Here is a 23,697-nt window from a genome sequence, read left to right on the forward strand (position 1 = left end):
GTCCCTGCTGCTGGAACAGGCCACCACCATGCTTCACTGTAGGGATGGTGCCAGGTTTCTTCCAGATGTGATGCTTGGCATTCAGGCAGAAGAGATCAATCTTGGTTTTATCAGACCAGAGTCTTTAGGTGCCTTTTGCAAACTCCAAGCAGGCTTTAAAATCAAATTTATTTATATAGCCCTTCGTACATCAGCTGATATCTCAAAGTGCTGTACAGAAACCCAGCCTAAAACTCCAAACAGCAAGCAATGCAGGTGTAGAAGGACGGTGGCTAGCAAAAACTCCCTAGAAAGGCCAAAACCTAGAGCGGAACCAGGCTATGTGGGGTGGCCAGTCTTCTGGCTGTGCCGGGTGGAGATTATAACACCATGGCCAAGATGTTCAAATGTTCATAAATGACCAGCATGATCCAATAATAAGGCAGAACAGTTGAAACTGGAGCAGCAGCACGGCCAGGTGGACTGGGGAGCATTAGAGAGCACACTTAAACTCACACAGGACACCGACTAGGACAGGAGAAGTACTCCAGATATAACAAACTGATCCTAGCCCCCCGACACATAACCTGCAGCATAAATACTGGAGGCTGAGACAGGAGGAGTCAGGAGACACTGGCCCCATCCGAGGACACCCCCGGACAGGGCCAAACAGGAAGGATATAACTCCACCCACTTTGCCAAAGCACAGCCCCCACACCACTAGAGGGATATCTTCAACCAACTTACCATCCTGAGACAAGGCTGAGTATAGCCCACAAAGATCTCCGCCACGGCACAACCCAAGGGGGGCGCCAACCCAGACAGGAAGATCACATCAGTGACTCAACCCACTCAAGTGACGCACACCTCCCAGGGACTGTATGAGAGAGCCCCAGTAAGCCAGTGACTCAGCCCCTGTAATAGGGTTCGAGGCAGAGAATCCCAGTGGAAAGAGGGGAACCGGCCAGGCAGAGACCGCAAGGGCGGTTCGTTGCTCCAGAGCCTTTCCGTTCACCTTCCCACTCCTGGGCCAGACTACACTCAATCATATGACCCACTGAAGAGATGAGTCTTCAGTAAAGACTTAAAGGTTGAGACCGAGTTTGTCTCTTACATGGGTAGGCAGACCATTCCATAAAAATGGAGTTTTATAGGAGAAAGCTCTGCCTCCAGCTGTTCGCTTAGAAATTCTAGGGACAATTAGGAGGCCTGCGTCTTGTGACCGTAGCGTACGTGTAGGTATGTACGGCAGGACCAAATCAGAGATAGGTAGGAGCAAGCCCATGTAATGCTTTGTAGGTTAGCAGTAAAACCTTGAAATCAGCCCTTGCCTTGACAGGAAGCCAGTGTAGGGAGGCTAGCACTGGAGTAATATGATCAAATGTTTTGGTTCTAGTCAGGATTCTAGCAGCCGTATTTAGCACTAACTGAAGTTTATTTAGTGCTTTATCCGGGTAGCCGGAAAGTAGAGCATTGCAGTAGTCTAACCTAGAAGTGACAAAAGCATGAATTAATTTTTCGGCATCATTTTTGGACAGAAAGTTTCTGATTTTTGCAATGTTACGTAAGATGAAAAAAAAAAAGCCTTTTACTGAGGAGTGGCTTCTGTCTGGCCACTCTACCATGAGTGTACGTCCTTTAAAGGCTTTAAAGGAAAACCTGCACAAAAAGCCTATTTGCTGAACTAGAGTGGGGTGGGGGGGAATACTACATGCTCATGGACATAGTGAGAAGAGAAATCACGCTGCAAGCATTGTGTAATTGTCTTTTTGCGTACTCCTAGGGCTGTTTTGTGGACCGAAGTCACGAAGTCTTCACATTCAATGTTGACCTAGCTTTCTCTTGCTGTGTTCAGTAGCACACATTAAGCGATCACCACAGCTCATGTTATAATCATTTGTCACTGCATTTATTTAATATTGGTTCACTTTGCCAGGCACTGAACAGCTACAGTGCCTTCAGCTACAGTGCCTTCAGAAAGTTTTCACCTCTTTTTCCACATTTTGTTACAGCCTGAATTTAAAATGAATTAAATGGAGATTTTGTCATTGGCAGACACACAATGCCCCATAATGTCAGTTGTTTTTAGATTTTGAATTTCTTTAAACAAAATAATACATGAAAAGCTGAAACTATTAATCAACCCCTCTTTGTTATGGCAATCCTGAAGTTCTGGAGTAAAAAATGTTCTTACGTCACAAGTTGCATGGACTCACCGTGTGCAATAATGGTGTTTTAATATGACTTTGGAACACATTATCTGTAAGGTCCCTCAGTCGAGCAGTGGATTTCTAACATAGATTCAACCACAAAGACTAGGGAGGGTTTCCAATGCCTCGCAAAGAAGGGCACATATTGGTAGATGGGAGGGGAGAAAAATTCACCTTTAACCAGGACAATAACTCTAAACACAAGGCCAAATAACACTTGAGTTGCTTACCAAGACGACATTGAAAGTTCCTGAGTGGCCGAGTTAGTTTAGACTTAAATCGGCTTAAATCTGGCAAGACTTGAAAAAGTCTGTCTAGCAATGATCAACAACCAACTTGAAAGAGCTTGATGAATTTAAAAAAGAATGTGCAAATATTGTACTTTTTCGGTGTATAAAGCTCTTATAGACTTACCCAGAAAGACTCACAGCTGTAATCGCTGCCAAAGGTAATTCTAATATGTTACCCCATGCATTCCCAGGGATGTGAGTACTTGCGTAAATTTATATATTTCATTTTCTAAAAATGTAAAAAATGTTTTCACTTTGTCCTTATGGAATATTGTGTGTAAAATTTATTAAATTCATTTTGTATTCAGGCTTTAACACAAAATGTGAATTAGGTCCAGCGGTATACAAATTCTCAGAATGCACTGTATCGCACCAATGCTTTAACTTTTTATTAATAAATTCATTAACATTAATTACCTTATTATAAACCCTTTTATAAAGACTACTTTAAAGGGATAGTTCACAAATTACATGTTTCCACATGCTAACGTTTTAGCATTTGTGGCTCAAAACCCATTTAAGTCATGGGACTGATTTAACATTTTTGGGGCATTATGTTCAAAACATCTCTAAGTGACTTTGTTGAGCTTCACAAACAATTGTAGATGATTTGGACATGATGTGCAAACTTATAATATTGGTCCATATATATTCATGGATGCCAAGGTAAGCCAGGCTTCCCCAAAACACTACAGAGAAAAATCATTTAAATGCATGTAAAATTTCTTTCGTCTTTCCGTTTCATAATTTTCCTACGATTCGTAAGTGCTGAATGCATCTCACTGGAGAAAGTATCCGAACGAGTGAAGCAGCGCCCCTTTGATGCTGTGGTCTAAACAAGTATGACATTGTTGCTGCCCGTAGCATTGAATGCAAAGGAAGCCAGTGATTATTTGGCCTCCCTTGATCAGTGTTGAGCTAAACTGAGTGAACTCAACTGAATGGTCCAAGCGCACCATAAAAAAGTGTCAATGGAAGCCAGCTTGGATTTGGCGTCACTTCAATCAAATCTTATTGAGAGCATACATCATTGACAGAAACAACTTGAATTGTTGCACCTCGTTTTGTTGTCCTCTGGTTGCAAGCTAGCTAAAATTGGCCCTTTCCTAAATTAACCATGGATGGAGATAGAGGTTTGAAATTGTGGTTTTACTTAATTATTTTGTGCTGGCAAATGATTATAATGGCGACTGATCCAACCATTAATTCATCCATTGTGTGCCCCTGGCCTGAGAGGATGGAAGTTAAATGTGTAGCTAGATGTAGAAGGCTAATTTATACTAGCTAATGTTGCACATGAATGGAAGTTAGTCTAGCAAGCAAGTGTTTTAGCCAGGTAGCCTAGGACAAAAAAAAACAATAGCGTGTACTGTATAACAGAGTGATAGACCATTTTGTCAACATTAGAGCGTGGCATTGGCGTTTCTCTACAAGTAGGGTGAGTCAACATGTGTTTTCTACTTGCACGAATGCACACACACACACACACACACACATCAGAACCATGGACAGCCACATTTCAGGGGTGTATTGATGGGAATGCATGGGGTAACTCAGGGCCGGCTACATGCATTTTTAAAATATTTTTGGGAAACTCAATTGAGGTGTCAACTTACTGTTTAAAAGTTAGAATAGTAAAATACACAAGGTGCAAGTTCTAAATTTAATTGTGCACCTGCATTTTTTCTATTGTTTTTGTCAGTCACTGGTAGTTAAATCTAGCCAGTTATCATAACATGGCAAGTTATAGCAAAATGTGTAGAACTGCAAAAAACTTGCTTTAAAACTGCAATCTGCCCCATTGCAAAATGAGGATGGCCTTCTGTTTTATAAAATTGCAACAGTTTCTCTGTGCCCTATTGCAAAATTAGTAGAATTGCATTTAAGAATTTTTTTCTTCTTCCTGTGAATGGGAAACAGCTGCTGCCTGTGGTACCCAAATGTCACTCCCTCCCATTGATGTGTTTTGCCTCCTCATTTTTATGACTTGTACTGTCTGGGTCTGGTCAATGTTTACAGCCCAGCTCATTACACTACTCTGAGCTGCTCAGTCCTCTATCATGAGGGCCACTGGCCTAACTTTGATCTTTGCAACCCAGTTTCCACATGGGTTTGTCGCTCGAAAGTGGCTTTCAGAGTCCAATGTGTCCACGTCCGCATAGCAGTGTTAGAATATTGAACTGTTGGCTTTTATACTTTATTGAATCGTGAGACTGGTATAAGACATTAGGTCACACACATTCTCCAGTAGTAATTTTGCAGTAATTTTGGTTCTAATACAGCGTATCAAAACAGTTACCAATTAAAAGGTACAAATACCATAACTACTCTTCAGGGAAGTGGGTATCACTACCTTGGAAAATTGATAATATTGGCATATATTAAAACCTTGAGAGGAAATCTGAAGTCTGCACACCATTTGAGAGCGGTGCAGAAATAACCATCATAGAAGAAGTAAACTAGAGCAAAACCATAGATGAACTAAAAGAAGCGCTAGGGCATTCTACCAATTCGGCTCGAATATAGGAAAAAATCTAATCATGGATAAAATAGGCTCTATGCATTATTCCGCCTCCAACATTCTAATTTACTTCCGACCGGGTTGATGACTTCCGGAGCGAGTTCTGCTATTGTTTTTATCATTAGCTAACTAGCTATTGTCGATGCATTTCTGACTGAAATATTTCGCAATGACTACGTTTAAATTACAGCCCCGCTAAGGAGGTGCTAATGAACATTGTTCAGTGCCTCTGTTCAGTTTCTTCCAAATGGCATTGTATTGTGAGCTTCCATCGTTTCCCAGTCGATGTAGAGCTCAGAAAAAGGTGGTTAGTGGCAGTACGTCGTGACAACTTTACTGTCACCAAAGACACAAAGGTGTGTAGTACACATTTCATCGAAAGTGACTTTGTTGGGGGAAAAATTGGGGGCGACAATAGCTAAAAAGAGATGTTGTTCCTACTGTATTCGTGTGGAACTGGCAAATTCAAAAGAGACCTGGTGTTCGGGAAAGAAGACTGAAACCTCCTGCTCCGACTGAGGGGGATGAAGAACAAGGTGCGCTGCCTGTGGACTGTGCCATCTCTGATCCGGTCCAGAGCATGGGCCAAGCCAGTGTAAATGTACATGTGTTTATTTGCTAGCAGCAAAATAATATGTTTATCTACGACATGTATCAATCATTTGTGTTGTAGTGAATATCAGTTTGTGTGGGGCTTGTATTGGCTTTAATTAGGCAATGAGTGACAGGGGTGGGGGAAAGAAATCAAGTAAACACAATATCCAGAATGCAAGATTGAATACAATGTTAGATGTGTAATTGATTAACTGAACTGTTGAACATTTGCTGAAATACATTTTTTTAAACAAATCTATTCTACTGTAGATTTCTTCACAAGAACATCAATACTTATTTTTCATAAAACCACTAAACTTGCCACCCATGCAGGGGTGAGAGACACTTCTGCAAGTACTGGTAAAAATAAAAGTTGTCAACCTTCTCTCTTATAGTTTTTGAAACCTGTAGACTAGGATGTCCTCCTGTGCACAGCTGACAAAGTCACATCAGCTACAACCTGTGAGAAGGATTTCACCTTGCACCTGCCAGTAGTAAGCATGAGATCTCTTCAACTTCAGTTCTCCATTCTGTATCTTCAGGTAAGGACATCAGCTCTCCATTCTGTATCTTCAGTTAAGAGCAGTCAACATAACTTGGTACATTTGGGCACTTCACCTCTAAGAGTCCAAAGTGTGGTCTAACACTGGAATCAAATATGATGCCATCTGGAGAGGATCCTAACCACGGAGCATCTCGGTGCACTACGAAGCCACACGGAAAGAAGTTAACAATCTTCAGTGTGCAGTACTCCTGTACAGCCACTGGCTCCATGGCTAGCCCCCTCTTCATCTCCATGGTCTGTATACCAGATCCCTTATCTCCATGGTCTGTATACCAGATCCCTTGAACATCTGCTCAGCTAGGTGGTCAGCTGAGGTCTCTCCCAGGACATGGCAAACCTCTCGGAAAAGAGAGGATGTTATTCTAATTTTCCTGAGCTGATGTTCAACCTCGACTCTGTGTGATATCTTGTAGGTTGTCTCTAATGCATTGAGGTGGAACTGCTCCTGATGGCTAAGGACGTAAGCACACTGGGAAGCCTGTAGCCATCCAATGGAAGTATTGGTGGAGAAGGGGCGTCGGCAATCTTCACAATTTCACAGGTCTTTGGCTGTGGAAGCTGATAGGACAGAACACTGCCGCATTGCACTGGCCCAAAGGTGGACTCGACCAGGGCACATCAGGTGACAATGGAAATGTCAGAAGAGGGGCAGTAAGTGGAGAAAAGTTGGCATACGTTTCTGAGATACAGAGAAGGTCCATATCAGGCATGTATCCACTGGTGGTGCAACAGGAATGTTTAGTTGAGAGTAGTGCACTGTCTGGTAAAGAAGGGCCACCAGATGATTGCACAGAGCACTTCCTGCAACACAGGAGCAGTGGCTTTGGACCACTATCACTGGTACGGAGTGCTTTATTAACACCATCTGTGAAGATAAGTGTGATGAAAGACTGAAGTGAGAAACAAGAATTTCCAAACTCTGCATCAACAGATCTTTACCAAATAACCTGTTAAGTGGGCAATTCGAAATTGGGATTGGGACCCATCATTAATATCTATCACTGATAAGATTAAACGTTGATACTGTCTCCAACACACCATAATGACAGTGTCCCACAGGAGATGTTTAAACTTCTTATGGCTGAGGGGCAGTATTGAGTAGCTTGGATGAATAAGTTGCCCAAAGTAAACTGCCTACTCCTCAGTCTCAGTTGCTAATATGTATATTATTATTAGTATTGGATAGAAAACACTCTAAAGTTTCTAAAACTGTTTGAAGGATGTCTGTGAGAATAACATAACTCATATGGCAAGCAAAATCCTGAGGAGAAATCAAAACAGGAAGTGAGAAATCTGAGTTTTGAATGTATTCACCAGAGTCCAATGAAATCCCCTTGAGATATTAATGATGTTGCACTGCCTAGGGGTTCCACTAGATGTCAACCATCAATAGAAATTATAATGAGATTTCTATGGTGTTGTGGGAGTGAATGATAGCAGAATCAGTCAGGTGTCTGGCAGTCAGACATTTTCTGATCATGCTTATTCCTCATGGTCATCACTTGCGTTCCATGGCTCATGAAAACAAGAAGGAATAGTCCGGTTGGAACTTTATTGAAGGTATATGTTAAAAACATCCTAATGATTGATTCTGTACATAGTTTGAAATGTTTCTTCGACCTGTAATATAACCTTTTGAAGTTTTTGTCCGATGTAACGCTGACCAGAATGAACGTTTGGATATGTATACCAAACGCACTAACAAAATAAGGTATTTGGACATAAATAACGGACATTTTCAAACAGAACAAACATTTATTGTTGACCTGGGATTCCTGGAGTGTTTTCTGATGTAGATCATCAAAGGTAAGGGAATATTTATCATGTAATTTATTGTTTACGTTGACGTCAACATGGCGGCTATTGTGACAAATGTTTCTGAGCGCCGTCTCAGATTATTGCATGGCTGGCTTATTCCGTAAAAAAAATTTGAAATCAGACACAGCGGTTGCATTAAGGAGAGGTATATCTATAATTTCATGTGTATAACTTGTATTATCATCTACATTTATGATGAGTATTTATGTTGAATGATGTAGCTATGCAAAATCACTGGATGTTTTTGGAACTAGTGAATGTAACGCGCCAATGTAAACCTTATCAAACAAAACATACATGTATTGTGTAACATGAAGACCTGTTAGTGTCATCTGATGAAGATCATCAAAGGTTAGTGATTCATGTTCTCTATTTCTGCTTTTTGAAACTCCTCTCTTTGACTGGGAAAAAATTGGCTGTGTTTTTCTGTGGCTATATGTGGTGACCTAACATCGTTTGTGGTGCTTTTGCTGTAAAGCATATTTGAAATCGGACACTGTTGTGGGATTAACAACAAGAATAGCTTTACAATGGTATGAGATTTTTGATGTTTTGAAAATGGCGCCCTACACTTTGACTGGCTGTTGTCATATCGCTCCTGTTAACGGGATTGCAGCCATTAGAAGTTTTTAACAAGGTCCCTAGTAGCTATCTATAACCTTTCCATACTCTCATGCTGTGCGGCTTTTCACTCTTCCTCGTGGACCTGTGACAGGCAGCCCTCACGGTGATCTCCCCTGTCAATGTGTCTTTGTGAGATACTGTGTAGAAGACATGAATAACAATTATTTTTAGCTAGCAAATATAGCTAGCAAGCATAACTTAACCAAGCTAACGAAAATACACACATTCTCAGGTAGATTCTGTCAACTTTACATACTTTTACAAAGTAACTAGCTAGCTACAGTTAATAGTTAAATCAGCTAGCTAATGATACATCATTAATATTAATTTGAGGCAAGTCCTGAAGACACCTAGTAAAAAACTGCGGCATATTGGTAGTAACGTTATATCGTCGATAACAACTCGACTGACCGGAAATTGCCAGACCGATGGGAAGTGTGTTTAGAACGTTCGATCATGGAATGTGCATAAGGGCTATTGGGTAGCCTTTCCCTGCTGATGGAAAATTCCAATCTAATAAAGAATTCAGAGATGCTGTTGAGAGTTGGCACAATGAAATGAAAGAAATCAAAAGCTAAATACACCAGCGTTTTGATGTTAGCGTTCTATCAACCAAAATAAAAATCGATAAAACCAAGATTAGTAGATGTACTCAGTACTAACCATACTATTTGTGAAGTAAATTGAGTATTATGACAAATTAAAATAATGACTTTTCAAATAAGTTACGTAATACATTATGTTGGCTGACAATTTGTTAGTTACGCTGTCCTTATGAACCGCATAGAATATCATTACAGCAGTATGTACTGGTATGTTAGCTACCCTAATGTTAGTTGGCTACTAATACATCAAACTTGACACTATATTAACTATATGCTATCTAACTACCCAACGGTTATTGACTTGATTGTTCAGTCATTCTTAGCTAAAGGGTATAGTCATCGTGCGTTCTCAATGGACATGGTTAACTCTGATTTCAGAGCACTTTCGACTGAGTGTACCAGAGCACAGAATAACTGTTGAATTTACGGAACGCTCAACACCCTGGTGTCAGTGAACGTTGGGGGGGAAAGAGCGTAATTAAATTGTTGCCAGCAACACAGTTAGTCACTAATGCTCTGGATAACATGAAAACTCCCTAACCAGCTCTGCTTGGGTGAGTAAAGTGATCAGAGGGAGGTGTTCTCCTATTTGTGTCTGGAAGCAGCTAGCCAGTTAGCTTGGGTGCTTGACTACCTTTGGGACCCACTCTGCTACTTGGACAGAGTGGGCAGTGTGCGCTCTGATTGGTCTGACTTTACCAACACAGCTGCAAAAACACTGGCTACGCGAGTACATTGATAGAATGTGTATGTCTGCTTTGATGGCAGGTTTGAAACGTGTTATACGGAAGCGTAGTGTGTGGGGGCATTGGTCATTGTAGGGGCGATAGAGCTTGAAATTGGCCAAATGTACGAAAGGAAAAGTGTTATATTTAGTGGGGACAGAATCAAAAGCGATATGACTACTACCCATATCTTTGAAAATGGGACCCGTAACAATTACCGGTTATTTTACATAGGGATTGGTGTGGAACTGATTTTGACGAGAGCATGAACAACGTTTACAAATAGTCCAACTTTGTATCATGCTTCGTTGAAACAATCGCTAAGGATGTACATTTGAGGGTTCAGTGTTGGTACAGTATGTAGGAAATGTGTTATTTGCGTAAAAAGACAAACTCATATGCCAGACATCACCACATGAGTAAAGTATTTGGCAGAGCAGGGTCACAAAGCATCATATTGGAATGTACAATCAGCGAAGCAAGAGAACATATTTGGGGATTTCGATTTCGGAGGTCACGAAGCACATTACACATGATCGAGTAGGAACAATGCGTTCTTTGGCACGACCAAACACTCCTCGCAGACTCAGGAAAACCCCAGGGGGTTTAATCCCGTGAGACATTTTATTTTGGTTTATCCTGAATAGATGTATAGAATTGACGAAAGGGAGGAGGGGTCACAAGAAGACAAAAACGGTTCATTATTGAAGGGAGCACAGTGGCCTCCCTGTGAACAGAAGTTATTATGTTTGTTTTGACTGTAATTTAAAACTTTTTATTCACCTGATGAAGTAAGTTAATAGGAAAGTAAGAATTTTTAATTTTAATTGTTTGGACTGATTAGCGAAGTGAAAACGAACTAAATGTTTATTTTCTCTCCCTTTCAAATGTTTGCCGAGGTTGTTGCCTGGGAGAGCAGTTAATGAAATGATGTTGTTTTATAAAGGTGTACTGACCTGGCCTATAGGGAGCTCCCAGATAAGTAAGTCCTGGCCATTTCTTTGTTTGTTTTTTTCCCTACGTTTTACCACACACACCAGCACCATAACTCAAATGTTATCAATATGTGTTAAGTGGTGTTAATACTGTTTGATTTATTTAGTTGTAAACTGGGTACGCAGAATGATGGAAATGTTTGAAATGGTTTCTGAGATACAGGGAAAGAAAAGGGGGAAAAAACACTTAATGCGGTTGAATGACCTTTGTTGTGACTTCCTGGTGAAGCCTGATCACCCTCACTAGAAAGACTGCAGACATCGGGTGAGATTTAAAATGGGCTATGTAAACACTAATAATTATGAAGAAGCTTATAATTTAGCAATTGTCCTATGTGTGATTTGGAACATGAGAAGGAGAGAGAGAATGAGGTACACCTGTCTCTAGTCTTTTTTACCATTACCTTATGGGATACAATTATTTCCTTATGGACTATCAAGAGTTGTAATTCTAAATTAAATTGTTGTTCTAATTATATATTTTTTATTTTATTTACCCGGCAGTCTTCTTTTTAATTACCGGGGCCCTTTGGTAAATATGCCAATTTGTTTCTTCTCATGTCTGCCTATAAAAGGAAGAAAAGATTTTCCCACCTAATTTATAGTATATTGTTGTTTTGTTTGTCTAGTTTGACAAATCTCACCAGATTGGATCTGCTGCACGGTCGGGATTTCTCCTTAAGGGGTAACTCTGCGAGGTTGCCAGTACGATGAGGGAGTATAAGCAGAATGGTTTCAACAAGTGTGTTGTTATGCTCTTTGACATTTGTCTTAGACATTTTGGTAGTAAACAATTGGGAATGTCATAATTTAAAGGAGTGAATAGCTGGTCTGGATTTCCAGAATCAGAAATGTCTTAAACTGTTGTTTTGGTCTGTCCTCTCTCAAGTTAGGCGATAGTGACTACAGATGGTATTTTGATGCATGGAAGGAATAAATCGACGAACACAGTGAACACCCCCCCCAACTGGCTGAAGAAATGGTGACACGTGTTCACTACGACCTTGTCCTGCACCACTTCTACCGTGAGACCTGAGTCCGAGCTAGCAACCTGTACACAGCATCCAGTCGAAGTTTTCAACTGCCTTCTTCTCTCATGCCATTTTCTCTCAGGAGTGCGACATGAGTCCACGTGGAGTGAGCTCCTGTCCAAACTCCTATCATGCCGCTGGTGTACTGGTAGACAAATGACAGCGGCACCACTGTAAATGACAGTGGCGGCTCAGGTGAGAGACATTATCAAGGGCCATCCACTTTGGGCATGTGCCATTGGAGGACAAACTGACGCTATCTGAAGAAGAACATGAAGACACGCCAGAAGGATGAGTGCCCGTAATTAATTTAGGCTTATCCAACATTGTTTATTTTGTATATCAGGTTGATTGTGGATGTCTGGACACTGCAAAATGTATAGTAATTTAGACTAAGAATGCATTGAGATACCAATCTGTCATTACCACAAGTGTTGAGAATAGTTAATGCTGGGAATATGAAATGAATATACTGTTTGTTATCTGCTGACTGCCACGTATTCAAAAAGGATGTACTTCTCTATAAAAGCTGAGACCCAAACACTTTTCGTTGGGCCTTAACTGCGCAACTGTTGAAGTGAATAGTTAACTTCTCCATTTTTGCTAATCTTATAATAAAGAATACAGTCTCTCTCCTTTTGGTTAGAAATGACCACAATATCTCAAAGCTCAAGCCAACTAAAAGGTGGCATAATGTCAGCCGAATCCCCTTACTATAAACTTAGTCCCACCTACTTGAGGATCTTCTTTTTTTGCCATCTATTTCCTGTGTTTTGAGGGGTGCAAAATCCACTTGTCACTTTAATCTTGCTGAATTGATTGCTTTCATTTTACTCCTGCCACTCTTTCATACTCTTGCTTGTTGTAACGATCGTCTTCGGAAAAAAGAGAGGAGGACCAAAGCGCAGCGTCGTAAGTGTTCATGATGATTTTAATTAAAGAAAGCACTGAACACTGAATCAAAACAATAAACGATGACGTGAATTTACAAAGCCGAAACAGTACCGTGTGGCCCAAACACTCACACGGAAACAAATACCCACAAACCAAAAGTGAAACCCAGGCTACCTAAGTATGATTCTCAATCGGGGACAACAATTGACAGCTGCCTCTGATTGAGAGCCATACTAGGCCGAACTCAGAAACCAACATAGAAAAGCAAACAAAGACTGCCCACCCCAACTCACGCCCTGACCGTACTAAAACAAAGAATAAAATAACAGAACTATGGTCAGAACGTTACACTTGTGCCTGTCTTTTTTCCCCCGTTATGTTATGACCCTGGTAATGGCTGAAATGGGTTCAATGGAATGCAATGTCTTTCCGTTGCATATATAAGAATGCTAAAGATTCGTCAGGGATTTTACCTATCGTCTCGACTCTTACATCACAAGAAAAATAAAGATGTATTAACTTTATTTTGATGTGTGTGCATTTTCTGTGGAATTTTAAAAAGTAATAATTTAATACAGTCAAAAATTTTACAAATTAGATGTGCTGAAATGAAAACAACGTGACAACAGTAATTAATGAGGCAGTCTAGACGGTGTAGTTGAGGGCAGGTAGGCCTACACAGAGCAAGTTTTTGTGGTTGCAGCCCTGTCCCACACGGTTTTGTTAATTTATGAATATATGCAAATATACCAATTGTATTTATGCAAATTAGGAATATATATTTTTATTTATTTAAACAAAATATATTTTAAAAGAAATACCTGATACCATTACACAGTTCTAAGAAAATAAATTTGACAATTGGGTAACTTGACACCCAGCGTCATAACACGTTATGACATGGTCATAACCATTTCATATGTCATAACAGCTGACATGACTTGTCATAACGTTTTATAATGCGTTCATAACAGTGTCATGAAACATATATTTAGACCTGTTGTGACTTATATTGTGTTATTTTATGGCTGGTTATGACACCTACATAAGAGTGTCAAAACACACAACCTACCACAGTAGTTATTCATGGCTGGTTATGACACAAGGCAAAACATTCCATTACACCATAGCCTACATGTCAACAGTATGTTTATGTGATATATTTTGTACATTTACAACATTAAATTAGCATTGTAATTGTGCACACATTGATTTCAGACATGCACCCACCTCAATGCTCTGTTGCTGATGATGGATGAATGCCGGAGCAGATATCAGGAGCAGGACAAGACACCCTCTTTCTGACTGATGACTGTGATGAATGCAAGAGCAGATTTCAGGAGCAGGACAAGATACCCTCTTTCTGGCTGATGACTGTGATGAATGCAGGAGCAGATTTCAGGAGCAGGACAAGACACACTCTTTCTGACTGATGACTGGGATGAATGCAGGAGCAGGACAAGACACCCTCTTTTGTGACTGATGACTGATATAAGGGAATGCATGTGATAGGCCTGTCTGTCTTATATCAATATGATGGTCATAATGCTTCTTGACATTGTTATTTAAAATATGATGAAAAAAACATGACTGTAAAGAATTCGTTACAACGACAACAAAGGATTTAAGAAACAAACTTTAAAATGAAATGAAACTTCTTGGCAGGGAAAACAATTATTTGAATAAATGTGGGTTTTGACACACTTATGTAGGTGTCATAGCCAGCTGTAAAATAACACAATATACTGTATGTCACAACAGGGTAAATGTATTGGTCTATCAATAAATGGTTCTGACAAGTTATGTAAGCTGTTATGACATATTATAAAATGGTTATGGCCGTGTTATAACGTGTTATGACACTGGGTGTCAAGTAATGTGTTACCGATAATTGAATTCCCACCAAAATCCCTGAAAAACATTTATTGAAAGATTCTTTCTCACCCATATACACACAATACACCATGAAGACAATGTAAAAACAGGTTTTTAGAAATGTTAGTGCATTTATTGAAAGTGAAATGCATAAATATCTCATTTACATAAGTATTCATACCCCTGTCAATACTTTGTAGAATCATATTCTACAAAGTATTCTTTTTAAAATTTTTCAAGTAAAATTGGTTGTGGATCAATGCTGGACAACCATTTTCAGGTCTTGCCATAGATTTTTCAAGTAGATTTAAGTCAAAACTGTACTGTAACCCGGCCACTCAGGAACATTCGCAGTCTTCTTCGGAAGCAACCCCTAGTGTCGATTTGGCCTTGTGTTTTAGGTTGTTTTCCTATTGAAAGGTCTCCCAGTGTCTGGCGGGATAGCAGACTGAACCAGAATTTAATCTATGATTTTCCCTGTGCTGAGTTTCATTATTTATTTATTTGAATAAAAAATATATATGTTTTTCCCCCTTTTTCGTGGTATCCAATTGGTAGTAGTTACTGTCTCATTGCTGCAACTCCCGTATGGACTCGGGAGAGGCAAAGGTCGAGAGCCATGCGTCCTCTGAAACACAACCCAACCAAGCCACACTGCTTCTTGACGCAATGCACATCCAACCCAGAAGCCAGCCGCACCAATGTGTCAGAGGAAACACTGTACACCTGGCTACCGATTAGACAAGGATATCCCTGCCGGCCAAACCCTCCCTAACCCGGACGACACTGGGCCAATTGTGCGCCACCCCATGGGCCTCCAGGTCACGGCCAGCTGCGATAGACCCTGGGCCCGAACCCAGAATCTCTGGTAGAACAGCTAGCACTGCGAGGCAGTGCCTCAGACCACTGCGCCACCCAGGAGGCCCTCATTCAGTTTATTTTTTATCCGGAAAAACTCCCCAGTCCATAACGATTACAAGCATACCCATCACATGACACAGCCACCACTATGCTTGAAAGTATGCAGAGTGGTACTCAGTGATGGGTTTTGTTGGATTTGCCTAAAAGGGATATTCAATGTCTTCTTTTTCCCCCCACCCATCTAGCAATTGGTGCCCTTCTTTGCGGTGCATTGGAAAACCTACCTGGTCTTTGTGGTTTAATCTGTGGTTGAAATTCACTGCTCAGCTGAGGGACTTCACATACAATTGTCCAGTATGTTTGGGGTACAGAGATGAGGTAGTCATTAAAAATCATGTTAAATGTTATTGCACACAGATTCCATGCAACTTATTATGTGACTTGCAAGCAAATGTTTATTACTAAACTTATTTAAGCTTGCCATAACAAAGGGGTTGAATACTTATTGACTCAAGACATTTGAGCTTTTCATTTTTTATAAATTTGTTTTAAAAAATCTACCATAATTCCACATTTAATACATTTAAATTAAAATTAAATCAAGTTGTAGTCTTAGGGATGATCAAAGGAAATTTGATGCACCTGAGCTCAATTTGGAGTGTGATTGCAAAGGGGTGTGAATACTTATGTCAACAAAATATTTCAGTGTTTCATTTTCAGAAAATGTACACATGTCGAAAAACATGTATTTACTTTGTCTTTATGGGGTGTTGTGTGTAGATTGGTGAGAATTTTTTTTAATCCATTTTGAATTCAGGCTGTAACACAACATTTGAAATAAGTCAAGGAGTATGAATACTATATATTTATACCTGTTGTGACATATATTACACTATTTTATGGCTGGTTATGACACCTACATAAGTGTCAAAACCTACCACAATAGGCAAACCTTTCAAATACACCATAGCCACAGGTGGACTCCAATCAAGTTGTAGTTACAGCTCAAGTATGATCAAAGGAAATTGGATGCACCTGAGCTCAATTTGGAGTGTCATAGCAAAGGGGTGTGAATACTTATTGTATGTAAATGAAATATTTCAGTATTTCATTTTCCAAAAATGTACAGAAATGTCTAAAAACATGTTTGTCCTTATGGGGTATTGTGTGTAGATGGGTGAGACCATTTTTTAAAATCCATTTTGAAATCAGGCTGTAACACAACATTTGGAATAAGTCAAGGGGTATGAATACTGGCACACCCTGATCTGTTTCACCTGTTTGTGCTTGTCTCCACCCACCTCCAGGTGTCGCCCATCTTCCCCATTATCCCCTGTGTATTTGGTCTGTGTTCTCAGTTTGCCTGTTGCCAGTTCGTCATGTTTTTCCAAGTCAACCAGCATGTTTTTCCCTAGCTCTGTTTTCCCGAGTCCTCCCAGTTCTGACCTTTTCTTACCCTGACACTGAGCCCGCCTGCCTGACCATTCTGCCTGCCCTAAACTAAAGCCTGCCTAACGCCCTGTACCATTTGGATTCTGACCTGGTTATGAACGTTTGCCTGTCCTCGACCTGCCTCTTGCCTGCCCCTTGTTTTATAATATATATCAGACTCAAACCATCTGCCTCTTATGTCTGCGTCCGGGTCTCGTCTTGTGTCATTATAGAATACTATATATTTAGACCTGTTGTGACATACAGTGGGGCAAAAAAGTATTTAGTCAGCCACCAATTGTGCAAGTTCTCCCACTTAAAAAGATGAAAGAGGCCTGTAATTTCCATCATAGGTACACTTCAACTATGACAGACAAAATGAGAAAAAAAATCCAGAAAATCACATCGTAGGATTTTTAATGAATTTATTTGCAAATTATGGTGGAAAATAAGTATTTGGTCAATAACGAAAGTTTATCTCAATACTTTGTTATATACCCTTTGTTGGCAATGACAGAGGTCAAACATTTTCTGTAAGTCTTCACAAGGTTTTCACACAATGTTTCTCAGCCTCCAGTATTTATGCTGCAGTAGTTTATGTGTCGGGGGGCTGGGGTCAGTTTGTTATATCTGGAGTACTTCTCCTGTCCTATTCGGTGTCCTGTGTGAATCTAAGTGTGCGTTCTCTAATTCTCTCCTTCTCTCTTTCTTTCTCTCTCTCGGAGGACCTGAGCCCTTAGGACCATGCCCCAGGACCACCTGACATGATGACTCCTTGCTGTCCCCAGTCCACCTGGCCATGCTGCTGTTCCAGTTTCAGCTTCCACCTGACTGTGCTGCTGCTCCAGTTTCAACTGTTCTGCCTTATTATTATTCGACCATGCTGGTCATTTATGAACATTTGAACATCTTGGCCATGTTCTGTTATAATCTCCACCCGGCACAGCCAGAAGAGGACTGGCCACCCCACATAGCCTGGTTCCTCTCTAGGTTTCTTCCTAGGTTTTGGCCTTTCTAGGAATTTTTCCTAGTCACCGTGCTTCTACACCTGCATTGCTTGCTGTTTGGGGTTTTAGGCTGGGTTTCTGTACAGCACTTTGAGATATCAGCTGATGTACGAAGGGCTATATAAATACATTTGATTTGATTTGATTTGGTATTTTGGCACATTCCTCCATGCAGATCTCCTCTAGAGCAGTGATGTTTTGGGGCTGTTGCTGGGCAGGCTTTGATGGTAGGCTTTGTTACTTTAGTCCCAGCTCTTTGCAGGTCATTCACTAGGTCCCCCCGTGTGGTTCTGGGATTTTTGCTCACAGTTCTTGTGATCATTTTGACCCCACTGGGTGAGATCTTGCGTGGAGCCCCAGATCGAGGGAGATTATCAGTGGTCTTGTATGTCTTCCATTTCCTAATAATTGCTCCCACAGTTGATTTCTTCAAACCAAGCTGCTTACCTATTGCAGATTCAGTCTTCCCAGCCTGGTGCAGGTCTACAATTTTGTTTCTGGTGTCCTTTGACAGCTCTTTGGTCTTGGCCATAGTGGAGTTTGGAGTGTGACTGTTTGAGGTTGTGGACAGGTGTCTTTTATACTGATAACAAGTTCAAACAGGTGCCATTAATACAGGTAACGAGTGGAGGACAGAGGAGCCTCTTAAAGAAGAAGTTACAGGTCTGTGAGAGCCAGAAATCTTGCTTGTTTGTAGGTGACCAAATACTTATTTTCCACCATAATTTGCAAATAAATTCATAAAAAATCCTACAATGTGATTTTCTGGATTATTTTTTCTAATTTTGTCTGTCGTAGTTGAAGTGTACCTATGATGAAAATTCCAGGCCTCTCTCATCTTTTTAAGTGGGAGAACTTGCACAATTGGTGGCTGACTAAATACTTTTTTGCCCCACTGTAAGGGTAATAATCTAAGCCAGATAGGCCTATCACGTACATGACCACATGTCAGTCATAAAAGAGGGTGTTTTGTCCTGCTCCTGCATGCATCACAGTGTTATATAACATACTATTTACAATTAGAATGGAATGATTTGCCTTGTGTGGTAGGAATTGTTGGCTTTGACAGTTTTATTTACGTAGGTGTCATAACCAGCCATAAAATATTGCAATATACTCTATGCCATAACACGTCTAAATACTGTATATGTGTTATGACAATGTTATGACAGGTTACATGGCCATATGTCAGTCATAAAGGAGGGTATTTTGTCCTGCTCCTGCATTCAACCCAGTCATCAGCAACGGAGCATTGGGCTTGGCACGTTTGACATCAATGTGTGTTCAATTACAATTGTAATAAAATGGCCAATTTTAGGAAATGTTATATAACATACATACTTTGACAGTCTTATGTAGGTTTCATAACCAGCCATAAAATATTGCAATATATGCACAACACGTCTAAATATATGTGTCATTACAGTGTTATGACAGGTTATGTCAGCTGTTATGACATATTATGAAATAATTATGACTATGTCAAAACACGTCTTGGATGAGCCCCATTCTGTATGTGAGCTCAGCGTGGCTGCTTTGTAGTTACTATGTAGCCAAGCTGTGTCTGTATGCACCTATGTGCCAAATGAAAAAGCACAATATATTTATAAACACCTCTGCTTGGATTGGTAAGTAATATCTACAAAATAAACTATTTCTACCATCTTTCAAATATGTATGCTGCCCTACAAAGGCAAAACGCAGTACCTACACTTTTGGTCAACAATGATGTTCTGTTTCAGAGATAATGGCATGTGAAATTTGCAGTAACCACAAAATCCAAGTAAAAGCCAAGGCAAACAGCAGTAAGTGAAGTTACTGCACTTTGGGTTGTTCCACCATTGTTTTGACTGCAGTTTCCCGCTCTGCCATACAAAGAGCAGTAACTACACAAACAGTGAAACTGAGAAAAATGTGTTGTAGGTAGATAAATTATAATGCATTGATGTATTTCCTTACTATGAAGTAATTTTTTTGCATATAAACCATGACCACTGATTTGACCTATGACCCAAAAGAATAATACATTATCATACAAGTTCAAGGAGAATAACAAGTTGGATTAACACATTCACATTGTAAATACTGCAACAAAGTCTAATATTTTTTTGTAGTATAAACATTCTGTTTGATGAAATAGTTCTTACCTTATGGTGAAAAATGCTTGAGGGTTATTAAAATACAACATTCCAAACATGAAAATATAACTACAGTGGGGAGAACAAGTATTTGATACACTGCTGATTTTGCAGGTTTCCCTACTTACAAAGCATGTAGAGGTCTGTAATTTTTATCATAGGTACACTTCAACTGTGAGAGACGGAATATAAAACAAAAATCCAGAAAATCACATTGTATGATTTTTAAGTAAATCATTTGCATTTTTAGATTGTAAATACTGTACTTTGCCTTTGCATTACACATGTAATTGTTTAAGTTCATACAAAGGCACTGTGCAGTATTTGCATATAAGTGGTCAGAGGTCAAATCAGTGGTCATGGTTGATATGCATATAAATGACTTGATAATAAGCTGATTCATCAGTGCATTATCACTTATCTACCTACAACATATCTGGCTGGCTAGCAAAAATACTTTAAAGACACTTTTCTCAGTTTCACTGTTAGTGTAGTAACTGCGTTTGCTTGTGTAGGGCAGTATGCTGCTGATACAAATTCATTAAAAACAAAATGTATTGTGACAGCTCTTCAAACTACTGAGGCAAAAATAGAAAAAGCGGAACGGTCATTGAATGTGCATGCTGACACTTCACTTTTGTTATTCCTCATACTTTTCATGATTATTCTGTTCCTTCATGATTTGCTGTCAAATAGGTAGCCAACTCACTTTGGTTGTTGTTCAAAAGGCCACTAATAAACAGAGTTACTAACAAAAAATGATTGGAAAAGAATTTATAGTAGCCTAGTTCAGCAGGCTACAGATTTGTTCAAATGTAAAACCCTTCTATTTTATCTCATCTTAAAAAGACAAGATTCTCAAAGTGGCCTTCAGTAGAATAATTTTTGTTCAAAATGTGTGGTTTTAAAGATCCAAAACTCAATTATGTATGAAGTGCTGTTCTTCGTTTCTAGTCATCAAATTATGCCTACAAAATAACTAAATATGCAGGCTGCGTACAAGTAGCTCGCAATTATTATTATTTTTTGTATGAAGGGGCCTTTATGAAAGAAAAGGTTGGAGACCGCTGCTCAAGCTCAAACTGTTCAAATATGACCCATATTATCGGAGCTACTTAAAAAATGTTCTATTGTAGATTCGGGCTGCAATTTATGGATACAGTGCCTTTGGAAAGTATTCAGACCCCTTGACTTTTTCAAAAAAAAAAAACGTTACAGCCTTATTCTAACATTGATTAAATTGTTTTTTCCCCCGCTAATATATCTACACACAAAACCCCATAATGACAAAGAAAAACAGGTTTTCAGAAATGTTTGCTAATTTATAAAAAATAAATAAAAAATGAAATATTACATTTACATAAGTATTCAGACCCTTTACTCAGTACTTTTTTGGCAGCAATTTCAGCATTGAGTCTTCTTGGGTATGACGCTACAAGCTTGGCACACCTGTATCTGGGGAGTTTCTCCCATTCTTCTCTGTAGATCCTCTCAAGCTCTGTCAGGTTGGATGGGGAGCGTCACGGAACAGCTATTTTCAGGTCTCTCCAGAGATGTTCGATCGGGTTCTAGTCCGGGCTCTGGCTGGGCCACTCAAAGACATTCCGAGGCTTGTCCCGAAGCCACTCCTGCATTGTTTTGGCTATGTTCTTAGGGTCATTGTGAACCTTTGCCCCAGTCTGAGGTCCTGAGCGCTCTGGAGCAGTTTTTCATCAAGGATCCCTGTATACTTTGCTCCGTTCATCTTTCCCTCGATCCTGACTAGTCTCCCAGTCCCTGTCAATGAAAAACATCCCCACAGCATGATGCTGCCACCACAATGCTTCACTGTAGGGATGGTGCCAGGTTTCCTCCAGGAATTTCAACCTTGGTTTCATCAGACCATAGAATCTTGTTTCTCATGGTCTGAGGGTCTTTAAGTGCCTTTTGGCAAACTCCAAGTGGGCAGTCATGTGCCTTTTACTGAGGAGTAGCTTCTGTCTTGCCACTCTACCATAAAGGCCTGATTGGTGGAGCCCTGTAGAGATGGTTGTTCTGGAAGGTTCTCCCATCTCCACAGAGGAACTGTAGATCTCTGTCAAACTGACCATCGGGTTCTTGGTCACCTCCCTGACCAAGACCCTTCTCCCCCAATTGCTCAGTTTGTCCGGGTGGCCAGCTCTAAGAAGAGTCTTGGTGGTTCCAAACTTCTTCCATTTAAGAATGATGGAGGCCTCTGTGTTCTTGGGGACCTTCAATGCTGCAGAAATGTTTTGGTATCCTTCCCCAGATTTGTGCCTCGACACAATCCAGTCTCATAGCAAAGGGTCTGAATACTTATGGAAGTAAGGTATTTCTTTTTTTTCTATTTTATATACATTTGCAAACATTTCTAAAAACCTGTTTTAGATTAAGGCTGTAACGTAACAAAATGTGGAAAAAGTCAAGGGATCTGAATACATTCCGAAGGCACTGTATAGTTCCCCAAAAAATGTAATTTGATAATGATAATGATAAATTCATAATACGTTTGAAATATTTGTTTTTATGTGAACATAATCAATGCCCAACCTTCAGTGCATAACTCCAGTTAGCATTTTCAAGTTGACACTTCTTTGATTTCAATTCCCCACCAGATTACACCACCATATTGAGAAAGTTAACCGTTCTTGTTCAATGCCCTAACATATTACACTGCCTCTGCTTTATTGAGAAAGATACATCAAAGTTCACAAGTTCACAATTGTACCACATTGTTGTGATCACTTTATTTGTGACCAAAAGACAATACAAATGTAATGCTATTTCTTAATCTACCAAGTACAACATTCAAATCCTTATTGTGTAAAACCATATTATTCCTCTCATTTTTATGCGTTATCCTGCACACATTCCTAACAATTTGGCCTATCAATCTATAACTGTGAGTGGGCTTGTCAGAGGAGGAGCAATATATTTGCGAGAGTCACAGAGTTGATAGGGTTTCAGACCTGTCAATAAATTATTTGGGGTTGTATTTTCAGGGAAGGAAGTAGATTAGTAATCTAGTCATTAAAACACTTTTCAATATCATTTGTTGTGGCAAAGCCCCCAAAAAATAGATATGGATTCCCCCTTGTTAAGAAACAATGTAGAATTGCATGAAAATTGTTAAAAATATCCAAACATTTTCTGGGGGAGCTCACCCAGAACCCCCCCACTCCCAAAGATTTTGCACCCCCCAAAGTCAAGGACCCATACCGATACCTTAAAGAGGCTATACATAAATGTGCCTTTGGTAACCAAGACTTTGCAGGGTCAAAGAAGCAAGCAAGTGTTCTGCAATTGTCCTTATACAATTAATCCGAGGTGACATCCAGAACAATATCAAACAAACATGATGAACTGATGAGAAGTGAAAAATTGTTGTAGCGTGTGGACTTAGTGGGCAATAGTGCAATAGAAACCAGGCATCCAGTACTGCTGCAGGGTTACGATTCACAGCCATGATCTTATCAAGCTCAAGAGTTCAAATGTGTTTAAATGTGAAGATAACTACAATTAACATACATCAAG

General features: G+C 39.9%; 1 long non-coding RNA gene across 5 annotated transcripts; it reads left to right on the forward strand.

Annotated features, from left to right (window-relative positions):
* Positions 1-5,992: 5,992 nt before the first annotated feature.
* LOC115134960 (uncharacterized) lies at positions 5,993-13,375 on the forward strand. 5 transcript variants are annotated; one of them, XR_003864418.2, is made up of 3 exons: positions 5,993-9,760; positions 10,878-11,668; positions 11,816-13,375. It is a non-coding gene; the product is annotated as an uncharacterized LOC115134960 (long non-coding RNA). The 5 variants fall into 5 exon arrangements; XR_010465528.1 differs by lacking the exon at positions 5,993-9,760 and having other exon boundaries at positions 9,768-11,191; positions 11,431-11,668; XR_003864417.2 differs by lacking the exon at positions 5,993-9,760 and adding an exon at positions 9,768-10,738.
* The last annotated feature ends 10,322 nt before the right edge of the window (positions 13,376-23,697 follow it).

Source organism: Oncorhynchus nerka, linkage group LG2 (assembly GCF_034236695.1).
Source record: "Oncorhynchus nerka isolate Pitt River linkage group LG2, Oner_Uvic_2.0, whole genome shotgun sequence".
Classification (NCBI taxonomy): Eukaryota; Metazoa; Chordata; class Actinopteri; order Salmoniformes; family Salmonidae; genus Oncorhynchus; species Oncorhynchus nerka.